Here is a 12,888-nt window from a genome sequence, read left to right on the forward strand (position 1 = left end):
TCTACCACTTGAGCCACAGCGCCACTTCTGGCTTTTTTTCTGCTTATGTGGTGCAGAGGAATTGAACCCAGGGCCTCTTGCATGTGAGGCAAGCACTCTGCCACTGATCCAATTCCAGCACTGTTTATGTATTTTTAAATTAATGCATGCTAACTCAGACCAAGAGTAGTCAACCCTGAGAGAAGACCAGATCTGAATTTGAACACGAACACGACCTCTCTGGCCATAGCTTTATCTCAGTGAAGTTACACATATGGAATGGCACTTGGCTTTCCCTTCATGGCGGCTCAAACAATTGGACAATGAACCCATTGCTGCAGACTTTCTTTGGATTCCACATGTCTACCTTCCTTCCATGATGAGACACCAACAAGTGAATGAGAAAATGTAAAATCTGCCAGTAGTACACCCTCCACCTCAGATCAAAATTAAAATAAAATACTTTGTCAAGAAAAGACAGAGCCTGGTGCAGGTGGCTCACGCCTATAATTCTAGCTACTCAGGAGGCTGAGATCTGAGGATCATAGTTCAAAGCCAGTCTGGATAGGAAAGTCTGGGAGACTCTTATCTCCAATTAACCACCAGAAAACGAAGTGGTGCTGTGGCTCAAGTGCTCAAGTGGTAGAGCGCTAGCCTTGCTTGGGCTGAAGACCTGAGGGACAGCGCCTACATCCAGAGTTCAGGCCCCGTGACTGACAAAAAAAAAAACGACAGAACTCAAGCACGGCGGCTCCTGACTATAATCAGCATTTGGGAGGCTGGTATAGGAGGATCAGAAGTTCAAACCATCCTGAGCCATGTAGTGAGATCCCAACTCAGCAAAACAAGAAACAACAGCAAAGATAGGAGACAAGGCCTGTAATCCTAACTACTCAGGAGTCTGAGATCTGAGGACTGAAATTTAAAGCCAGCACGGGCAGGAAAGTCTTTGAAACTCTTATCTTCAATAAACTACTCAAAAAAGTCTGGAAGTGGAGCTGTGGCTCAAGTGGTAGAGAGCTAGCCTTAAGCATAGAGAGGCTCTCAGAGACCTAGCCCAGGCCCTGAGTTTAAGCCCCAGGATCACTGAGTGGAAGGGGCCGGGGGAGAAACACAGGAGATTAAAATATAGCACTTAAGGGTAAACAACAGACCAGTAGCACTTTGACATCTATTGTGCCTAGCAAATGTTTGATGTTTTCATTTAATAGTACATTTAGATGGACTAAAAGAATTTTTTAAAGTCAGTCTTAATTTGGCAATTCCTCTTTTTTTTTTAAACTATTGGGCCCTAGTGGCTCTCACCTGTAATCCTAGCTACTCAGGAAGATGAGATCTGAGGATCTCCATTCAAAGCCAGCCCTAGTAGGAAAGTCCGTGAGACTCTTCAATTAAATCACAGAAAAAGCCAGAAGTGGCACTGTGGCTCAAGTGGTAGAGTGCTAGCCATGAGGAAAAGAAGCTCAGGGACAGTGCCTAGGTCCAGAGTTCAAGCCTCAGGACCAAAAAAAAAAGATCCCAAAAAAGCCTGTCTTGGCTAGATGGGGCATGCAAGGCTTTAGCATAATTTATAATAGTTTGGGTTTTTTTTCTCAAAAACCATACAAAGAAGAATTATTTGGCTTAATAAAGGACTTAGTTGAAATAGGATACGAGTAGCAAAATACGAGTAGCATAAACATGTAGTCTAGCTGACACTGAACTTCCAGTCCTACCTGCTGGAATTACAGAAGTGCAAACACCTGGCTCAATTTAAATAAATGTTACTTAATATCTAATTGCAAATCACAGGACTAATTGATCTAATGCAAAGGAAAAGGATCAGTAACTCCAATACAGAATTTATAACAGAAATTGGGGAAAACAATGAGAAATTCCCCACGGTGACTTTGGCCTTCATGTCCAGACCATGGTTTCAAGTACTTAAATAGCCAAAGCTTTTTTGCTGAGTTGTAACAAAAATATTATCACTCATTAAGTAAAGCTGTGCTTACCATGTTCCTATTTATCTAAAATGAAATATAGAGACTTGATAGATAATTCACATAACTATTTTGATAAATTTATTACTTATCTACTTCTATTATTGTTACATAACCGAGGCTGGTCTGAAATTCATCTCTTGGTCCAGCCTTTCTAGTGCTGAAATTGTACACCTAGATTCAATTATGTGTATTCTTAATTTTCTTCTTTTTGCCCGTCCTGGGGCTTGAACTCAGGGCTTTGGTACTGTCCCTGGGGTTTTGTGATCAAGGCTAACACTACCACTTGAGCCACAACTCCACTTCCAGCTTTTTTTAGTGATTAATTGGAGATAAAGAGTCTCACAGAAAGATCTTCAGATTTCAGCCTCCTGAGTAGCTAGGATTACAGGAGTGAACCACCAGCGTCCAGCTTATGTTCTTGATGTTTAAATAGTAGTCCTGACATACTTGACTTATTTTGCTGCACTTGAACTTGATCAGAGTATTTCAGTGTCCCACCTCAAATGAGTATTTAATGTATAAATTATACATTTCAAATTTAACTTGTTTAAAATGTGAATGAAGCAGTATACAAATGAAACAGTATATGAATGAAAAAGGTATTCATACCTGATGCCATGGCTCACACCTATAATCCTAGCTAATCAGGGGGCTGAGATCTGAGGACTGAAGTTCAAAGCCAGCCCAGGCAGGAAAGTCTGTGAGACTCTTATCTCCAATAAACCACCAGAAAACCGGAAATGGTGCTGTGGCTCAAGTGGAAGAGAGCTTGTCTTGAGTTGAAGAGCTGAGGGACAACGCCCAGGCCCAGAGTTCAAACCCCACAACCAACAACAGCAACAACAAAAAGGTATTCATTCTAAAGTCAAGAATACTAAATATTGTACTACTGAGTTTACAGTTAATAGAAAATAAAAGAGTTATTGGAGAAGTAATTACAATCCAATTGTAATTACACAACAAAGTCCTTAATAGGATCTCAGAACAAAAGATAAGTAGATAAGAGAAAGTTCAAAGTAATTAAAAAAATTATATGGCCAATTTCTGTATTGCAAATGGCTAACATTAAGATTGAGGATGAGGACTAGAGCAGAAGCTCAGTGGTAGAGCACATAGCTAGCATGTATGAAGTTCTGGGTTCAGTCCCTAGTCCAACTGGGGAAAAAAAAAACAAAAAAAGTATACTGAATGAAACATTTTACTGTCTTCATAGTTCAAAACTAATGGTCTCCAGAAGCCAACATTATTTTAGATTTTCAGGAATATGGTTGATAATTTAGATATTCTTAGAAAGAGTTAATGGCCAACCAAGATGTAATTTACCTGGGTTTAAAAAAAAAAATGACGAGCTGGGAAGGTGGCTCAGCGGCAGAGCGCTTGCCTTGCATGCTCGAGGCCCTGGGTTCGATTCCTCAGCACCACATAAGCAAAAAGAAAAAAGCCAGAAGTGGTGCTGTGGCTCAAGTGGTACAGCGCTAGCCTTGAGCTGAAGAGCTGAGGGACAGCGCCCAGGCCCAGAGTTCAGGCCCCACGACCGGACCCAAAAAAAAAAAAAAAAGAGTAGTGGAAGAGATTCGAGAAAAGCCAAGTCGGAACTGAGCAAAGTCATACAAAAGAAAGTGAATGGGTCAGGCTGGCTGAAGTGCATATTCACCTAAGAGAGCAATGAAAAATGGATATTGGAAAGAGAAATTTGGCCTCCATTCTGAGGAAGCTGTATGTCAGACTAAGGAACTTGGACTTTACCCTAACATGTCTTTCCAAATCCATTTTTGGATCTCCTACGCATTTTCCAATTGACCATGAGAGTAATGCTTTTAAAGGGTCTCTAAGCATTTTGATTCTTCCTCAGACTTCTTTAATGTCTTCTTTTGCTGAGAAAAGTGTCCTTTATTTTAAGATCCCAAATGATCTGTTCTCTTTCCATCCCCCACAGGTATCCCTATAACATGTCTCCTGCTTCTCTCTGGCATCAGTTTCTTCTTTGTATACATCCTTCGGGAACACTATTGTCTTCCCACAAATCTCTCCTTCCCTAACCATCCACCCCTACAAATACGAAAAATTTTACTCATCCTTTCAAACACTGAAAATATCTCCCATGGAAGCTCTTCCCCTCTCTCCCCCACCCCCCAGAAACTGAATCCAGAGCCTTAAACATACTGGGAGCGCAAAGAGATCCAAAGAATTTCCTTTTTAGTTGCTAATATACATAAGGTACCCTTGTGATGGACACTCACACTATTCCCTCATTTTACGTCATCGTGCACGACACCAATATAGTTCTATGATAATCTGCGTGATTATTTTTTGATGTCTTTCTTGCCAGTAGGTCTTTTTTAATTTAGTTTATATCTGGATTCCCAGGGCTAAACTTAACACTTGCCATGATGCAAAGGCTTAATGAACACATTGATGAATAAATGGATGGATCTATCAATAAGGAGTGAAGATTTATTGATGGATTCTAAAAAAGAAAATGTATGAAGACATGCAGAGCCATTTTGAAAAACTCAGGTGATTGCTTTATGTAAAATACATTAGAACTGTAGCCTTACTTCTTTCAAATGTTTGGGTGAGGTTTTTGTTGTTGTTGTTGTTGTTTATCTTGTGTTTTTGTGCTGGTCCTAAGGCTAAAACTCATGGCCTGGACACTATCCTTGAGTTCTTGATGTTTTTTTTTTCCCCCCTCAAACCTAATGTTTCACCTTTTGAGCCACATCTCCATTTCTAGTTTTTTGGTAGTTTATTGAAGATAAGAGTCTCACAGACTTTACTGCTCAGGATGGCTTCAAATCCTGATCTTTAGATCTTGGCCTCTTGAGTCACTAGTGTTACAGTCACAAGCAACCAGTTCCTGGCTTAAATGTTTGGAAATAATATGCTATTGATCTTAATTATCTATTATTCTATTAGCCAGAAAGTCAGTTATATGTGTAGTTTGGCATAAAGTTTGTTTTTTTTTTTTTTTACCTAATTTCATCTTTCTCTGCTTACTTTTTCTAAATTTTGCTGATCTGTTTTTCTGTGTTCCATTGTTTTGCCTGGAAACTTGTTGCAGGTTTTGAGGCAGAGTGGGATTTGATATCACAGCTTACCTACTTCTGGTGTAGATTTTCAGGAAAGTTGTATTTTTCTCTCTAAATGGAACTTACCTAACATCTACATGTGGATGATGTGAAGATTGGATGAATTAATCTTGAAGTATTCATACACATGGAAAGTGTATGCTTTTTTTTTTGCTTTTTTTTTTTGTTTTGGGTCAGGTCGTGGGGCCTGAACTCTGGGCCTGGGCGCTGTCCCTCAGCTCTTCAGCTCAAGGCTAGCGCTCTACCACTTGAGCCATAGCGCCATTTCCAGCTTTTTTCTTTTTGTTTACGTGGTGCTGAGGAATCGAACCCAGGGCCTCAGGCATGCAAGGCAAGCACTCTACCACTGAGCCACCTTCCCAGCCCCAAGTGTATGCTTTTTTAGGTATTATTCTTTCTAGTAAAAGACGATTCAGTTTCTTTGTTCACCTTTCTCTTCATTAACCAGGGTTTGCAACAGTCTTCTTGAAGAAGTTCTCATCAGTATATTCTGCCAACTACTTCTACTAATTGCTTATTGCTCAAGAGATAGTTTCTGTAATGAATATTGTATTTTTTCTCTGTCCAGCAACCATTTCACTTTATCTTTTAGATACTACTCTAGGTTTCCTTTTGTGCAATTCATTTAAGTGTTTGGGTTTTGTTTTGCTTTCTTCTTTAGCTGAGAAGGTCTACTTCATCAATTCATCAGCAATACGGAATAGGCTTCCCTAGTGGCAAAGAATTAAATAACAGAATTTAAAAGTGTCTTGTATCTTTGCTAGTATTTAAATCTGTTTGGTGGAGGAAAAAATATTCCCTCATTAATTCCTTCCAGGTGGACAGCATTCAACTGTTCTGAAATAGAAGGACTTTCTAGTACCCTGAATACTAACACAAAGGAAAAAAGATCTACTTTCAAACACAAATAAACAGGAAAAGAGTGAAGGAAGCCTCAAACTTCCCATGATTCTGGACAGAACTTCTCTAACTATTTTGTGCCTGCTTGTCACCTAGGGTTGCTGTTAATATGCAGACTCTACACAGTAGATGAAAGGGTGTGGGGGGGGGACAAGGATTCATTTCTAACAAGCCCCCTACAATGTTACCTACACCATCTTGGTGATTATTCTTGGAGCAACTTACAAAAATTCTGAAAGAAATAGAACAGATAGAACATGTATAGACAGATGACAGATGGACAGACAGACAGGTAGGTAGGTAGGTAGTTGAAGTAGTTATGCTGACTTGCTGGGCTGTCCTTGAACTTGAGATCCTAGCCTCTATGATGAGTACTGGGATTATGTACCACCAAGTCCAATATCAATATATTATAACTTAACTGCCTGATAACACCTGTGGGGGATTTTAATGAATAGAACACTAAATCTCTTATTAAACAGAAAGCTATATTAAAGCATATAAAATATTAGTATTATGAAAACTTACCAATTTCAGATATCAGCATGTATGCCTGTATAACTTTATAAAGGATTAATGTAATTACTCTAAATGACCTAATGAGAACTTTAATGGGTCTCTAGAAAAGCATCAAAAAATTAATTTTGATGCAATACAAACCAACCAGCGAACCATCACTGACTGTAGAACTGAAAGATAGCATCTTATATAGACACCATCATTTCCTGGCTAAATGGCCTTAGATGATTGCTTAATATACCTGAGCACCAATTTATCTCATATAAAGAGAGGATTAAAACTACTTTTTTGGTAGATTGTTGTACAATTAAAACTGTGCTATACTGCCACTGTCTTCTGTACATTGGTTTGCAATGATCCACTACAGATATAATTTTAGCCCCAGTATGTGACACATACCTTGGAATTACAGTATTTGTGGCATGAAAACAGGCCAAAAAAACAAGATTCTTAATAAAGGGTGGGTTTAGTGTGAGCTACTTCATTAAAGCAGGATAGAAATATCACTTAAGAGGAAATATCATTATCAATCAATATGCCCAATCTCAGAACTGTAGAAATTAGGGCCACATCTAGACAAATTCTAAGAATTCTTTCCATTTTGTGGTATAGTGCTCTCTTGTTGACTGGTTGTTTTCAAATCCATGATCTCCTTTGACATTAGATCCTTACAGCTAGCTCTGAGATATTTGTAATATATATGTTAATATTCTGCCTATAAGGGAAAATTGCAGTTTCTATAGATGACACAAATGCTCCATATCGTATAGTAAGCAAAGGAAAATGTTTTGACTTAGCCTTAACTTTTGATTTCAAGTCCAATGGTCTGATTATATCATTGTTATTCCTGTTAGTTCTTTCAAAGAAATATCTCTTAAAGACTTTCTGCACTGCTAAGTCTCTATGCTGGCGTCTTCTCATGTGGGTAATAAATAAAAAGCTAAAATTAGGCTATACTAGCCTAACACTAGTTTTGTTGTCTTATCATTACATTGCCAGAATTCCTTCAAATAAAGCAGTAAATCTTGTCTAGTTGCTTCTCAGTAATTCTATGTCTATAAAATAATGAAAGATTTTGCAGGCCTAATTTTTTTTTTTTTTTTGTCGGTCCTGGGGCTTTAACTCTAGGCCTGGGCGCTGTCCCTCAGCTCTTCAGCTCAAGGCTAGCGTTCAACCACTTGATCCACAGCGCCATTTCTGTGTGGTTTGTTTTAATGAACCCAAATTGAGAAAGTAGTTGAATATCCAATTCCTGATAACCATAGAATGTAATGATTTTGTAGTTGCTTTGCTTACTCAAATTCTGTATTGGTTACTATTATGGTTTAAACACAGCTCTTCCTCCAAAGATTCACATGTTGGAGGCTTGATCCCCATGGTAAGGAAATTGAGAGGTAGAGGAATCTATAAGAGCTTATATCTGGTAGGCACCACCCTTAGAAGGGACTGTTGGCCTATCCCGAAGGAGGACATTGGATGTCTCAGGACTTCTACATGTCGCGCTCTCAGACAGGTCCTACTCGGTGAGCCCTCTGCCATGTTGTGATGCAGCACAGAGTGCTTGCCAGATTTGGCCATCTGAGCTTAGACTCTTCGTATTCAAAACTGTGAGTTAAAATAACCCTCTTTCCTTTATAAAGTATCTAGTCTTGGGTATTTTATTACAGCAAGGAAAAACAGATGAGGAAGTTACTCTGATGGCTTTCTTTTCCTGTAGGAAAGGAAAAGATCTAACCTACTGAGTGCGTTGAATGTATTTTCAGTTTTTTTTCAAATATTGCCTGTTTTATGTTGCATTAAATGAGTCAGTTCTATAAATGTGCTTAAACAACAATAAAGAAAACTGAAACTCCAGTAACAGCAGAAAGGAAATCATCACCAGAGACCAGTGGCTCATGCCTCTCACCTTAGCTATCAGGAGGCTGAGATCTGAGGATCCCATTTTGAAGCCAGCGCCCGAAGGAAAGTCTGTCAGACTCTTATCGTCAATTAAATTACTCAAAAAAAAAGCCAGAAGTAGAGCTGTGGCTCAAGAGCATGGCATTGAGCAAAAGGAGCTCAGGGACAGTTCTCAGACCTCGAGTTCAAGCCCCAAGACTGGCAAAAGGAAAAGAAAAAAAGAAAAGAAGAAAAGAAATAATCTATTCAATAGAGATTCCAGTATATGAAGCTATATACAATCATCTTCTTGCCACTTTATTACTAACCCTTCAAAAAAAGAAAAAAGTCATGTCTTCTTTCCTAGTGCTTATAAGATATTTATTTTCTTAGAAGGGAAGTTCTTGTGTATATAATAAAAAGATGAAGCTAAGATTTCACATTACCCTACTCCTAGTTACCTGCCTAAACCCTTGGAACCAAGCCTGAACTTTAAGCAGCAAGTTAAGCAGTAAATAAATTCTGCTAATAACCATTAGATTACTAGCAAGGGGGATTTGTATAGGGAATAATTCTAATTAAATAGAGACCACTGGAGAGAGTTGAAACATTTCAAGAAAAGATTTTGTGTCCCTTGCCACTTTTGGAATATAAAACTAGCTTCTACCCTAAGAATGACAACCTGCTCTTTTACCATAAAGAGGTTGTATAACCTCCATTTTCTAATTTTAAATTTCTCTTTTAGTAGCAACAGGGTATTGGTATTGCCCAAATCCAATTAAAGCCAAAATCATCATGCTGTATTTTATGTTAACAGTCATTTGTCCCCTATTCAGACACGTTAAAAGTCTGATATGAGCCCCTGTGGCAGAATTTAAGATTTCCAACTCTTGGCTCTAAGGCAGACTGCTTTGTTGCTTTCTCACCTTCCTTCTGTGTCCAGGGCTCACAAACCCTACAGCTCAATATTTTCTTTTTCTTTTTCTTTTTTTTGTAGCGGGGGGGGGGGGGCGGTGGTGTTACGGGGGGAGGAGGTGGGTCTGGTCGTGGGGCCTGAACTCTGGGCCTGGGCGCTGTCCCTCAACTCTTCAGCTTAAGGCTAGTGCTCTACCACTTGAGCCACAGCACCACTTCCAGCTTTTTTGTTTCGCTTATGTGGTGCTGAGGAATCGAACGCAGGGCCTCAGGCAAACAAGGCAAGTGCTCTACCACTGAGCCACCTTCTCAGCCCCTCAATTCTTTTCCTACAATAGTATCCAGCTCAAAGTACATGAATATAATATCTTTTAATAAAATTCACCCTCTCTTAACTGTTCCTCTTTCCTCCACTTGTTTATTAAGGTTTCAATGGGTTTTACTATACCATTTTCATACATATATAGTGCCCTTTGATGATATTCAGCTCCATTACCCTCTCCATTCCAGCTCCTCCTTCCTACAGGTTTCTCTCTAAATATTTTCCTTTTTATAATCATGATGATGATTATATCTACAGACAAAATCTGTGGTATCTACCACTTGAACACAGCTCTACTTCTGGCTTTTTGGTAGTTTATTGGAGATAAGAATGTCCCATCTCACAGATTTTTCTGCCTGGGCTGTCTTTGAACTGTGATCTTCAGATCTCAGCCTCCTGAGTAGATAGGACGATAGGTGTAAGCCTCTGGCACCTGGCTTTTCATTCTCCTTTATTGTCAAATATGTTCCTCTGTGTGTGTGTGTGTGTGTGTGTGTGTAACATAAATATACAGACCACATTTTCTCTAGCCATTCTTCATCAGTTGGTGGCACCTAGGCTGATTCCATAGTTTGGTTGTTGTGAATAGTATGCAGTAAGCATGGGTATGCAGGTATCTCTAATGTATGCTGACTTACTTTCCTTCATATCTATACCCAGGAGTGGTATAACAAGATCATATTGTAGTTCTACATGTCGTTTCCTGAGAAATCTGGGGGAAAAAAAAATATCAGTGTCCATACTGATTTTCCACAACAGTGTCCAAGGGTTTATTCTTCTCAACCCTAATTCTTCCCTGTCCTTCTGACTACTTGTTTATTTTCCTGATGATAGCCATTCTGGCTGAATTGGAATCTCCATTTCCTTTTGGTTTGTTTTTCAACAGATATCATACAAAAGTATAGAAGAAAATTGGAGTAAAGTAACTAGTTACTAGATTTAATCTAAATGAATGCCACTCTTACCAAATCAGAGTTTAACTACATAATTCATTAAATTATTACTTTTAAAGAGTAACTGAATTTTGAAGCAAGCGAAGCAATCAAAGTTCACAGAATAAAATCTCCTAGTTTTCTTTGCTTGTCTTTTCCTCCGTTCATGTGAGGTAGCACTAGCTCTACAACCTTGCCTAGAATTTTGACCTTTGCTTGTTCTACAAATACTAAAAACAGGAAACATTGCCAGGTGCCAGTGGCTCATAATCTTTTCTCTCAGGAGGCTGAGATCTGAGGATCATAGTTCAAAGCAAGCCCAGGCAGGAGAAAGTCTGGGAGATTCTTATCTCCAATTAACTATTACCAAAAAAAAAGGAAAACAAAAACTAGAAGTAGAGTTGTGGCTCAAGTGGTAGAGAGCTATCCTTGAGCAAAAGAAGCACAGGACAGCACCCAGGCACTGAGTTCAAGCCCTAGGACTGGCACCATAGTGGGGAAGAGGGAAGGAGGAGGAGGAGGAGGAAGAAGAAGAGGAGGAGGAGGAGGGAGGAGGAGGTGGAGGTGGAGGAAGAGGAGGATTATTTAATATAGAAAAAAACGTAGTTCAATCTTTTTTACTGTAGTATAATTTTTATAGTTAAAAGTTTAGACAGAGAGTGAAAACTGCCATTTGTAAATGCTTGAAATAAGCTTGCAGGGGATCTTTCTTAGATAGGAACTTGTCCTTGTACGCACTAGTGCTCTAACCAAAAATTCTGTGATGTCCCTTGGAGAATAGCTAGGAAGGAAAAGATGGATAGATGCCCAGTTCTTGCCTGTTCCTCCTCACCGAGTGCCTCCTCCCTCCTGTTTCTCCACGAGGAGCAGAACAAATTATATTGAGGTGTTGTTACTGATGATGTCAAGGCTGTCAAGGTAGGCGGACTTCTTGCCGGGAATATACGTGCTGGTTGGGAGCACACCTATAACTGACACTCCATTGAGTCATTTTATTTATTCGTTTATTTGTTTGTTTTACTAAGGAAGTAATTTCCTGCAGAAATAAATAGTCCAACTTATTTATTTATTCTACACTTGGAAGTGTCCCAGAAAGACCAGGAGCTTTGAAGTCAATGATACCCTAATTTGAACCCTGTTTTACCAGATGAAAAGTGTGTAATGTTGGACTGATGTTATGACCCCTCTGAGTTTCTTCACTCTGCTTGAAGGGAAAAATAATGCTTGCCTCTCAAGATTTATAAGAGAGCTGGGGAATGGTTCAGGTGCAGAATAATTGTGTATTTAGCACAAGGCATCAAAAAATTAAAAAAGCCAGGCTCTGGTGGCTCACATCTGTAATCCTAGCTACTCAGGAGGCTGAGAGCTGAGGATCAAGGTTCAAAGCTAGCCAAGACAGGAAACTTTTATCTCCAATAAATTACCCCGAAAATGCCAGAAGTGGTGCTATGGCTCAGGTGGGACAATGCCCAGTCCCTGAGTTCAAGCACCAGTACCAGCAAAAAAGAAAAAGAAATGAAATGAAAAAGAAAGTATAGAGTTCTATTCTTTAACATGTTAAATGAGAAACCATCTCCCTTAAATGAAGTGAGATGACCCCAGAATAGATGCTAGTGTCTGGTAAATTAATTCTTTGAACTGAGAGGAAGACTCAAGATCACAATGGATGCCTACATCACTAAACCCACTGTCTCTATGCTTGGGTAATAATAAAGCCACTGTTTCCTTGTTGTTGGATGATAAGAGCAAAACAGGAACTCAACAAAAATAGAGGTTATCATCTGATATGGCCACTTATCTACAAAAAGTTTTAAGTGGATCTCCTAACTTAATCTAGAAGATATAAATATACCCAGCCTCCAACTCCTGCATATGAGGGTAGAGATTTTGCTCCTGTCTTTCTATTTCTGCTGGCTTTGCTCAATTTTACTAAACTCCCAAGAAAACTGCCCAAACCTCATGCGGCCTGAATAACGGTTTGCTTTTTGTTGTTGTTGTTTTTTATTTTTGTTTTGTTTTGATTTTTGGTCGTGGGGCTTGAACTTCTGGGCCTGGGCGCTGTCCCTGTGCTCTTCAGCTCAAGGCAAGCTCTCTACCACTTCCGGTTTTCTAGTAGTTTATTGGAGATAAAAGTCTCACAGACTTTCTTGCTTTGAACCTTGATCCTCAGATCTCCGCCTCCTGAGTAGGTAGGATTGCAGGCGTGAGCCACTGACACCTGGCTGAGATGTTTTTTATGAAGGCCCAAGGGAGCACTAGGGAAATGGCAGAGCCAATATTTGTCCCCTTCACACCCACAATCTGTCAGGATATGAAAGAAAAATGATAGTCTGAAAGGAAATCAGGAAAAAGGGGTAGAAATATATATA

Source organism: Dipodomys ordii, unplaced genomic scaffold (assembly GCF_000151885.1).
Source record: "Dipodomys ordii isolate 6190 unplaced genomic scaffold, Dord_2.0 Scaffold1, whole genome shotgun sequence".
Taxonomy (NCBI): Eukaryota; Metazoa; Chordata; class Mammalia; order Rodentia; family Heteromyidae; genus Dipodomys; species Dipodomys ordii.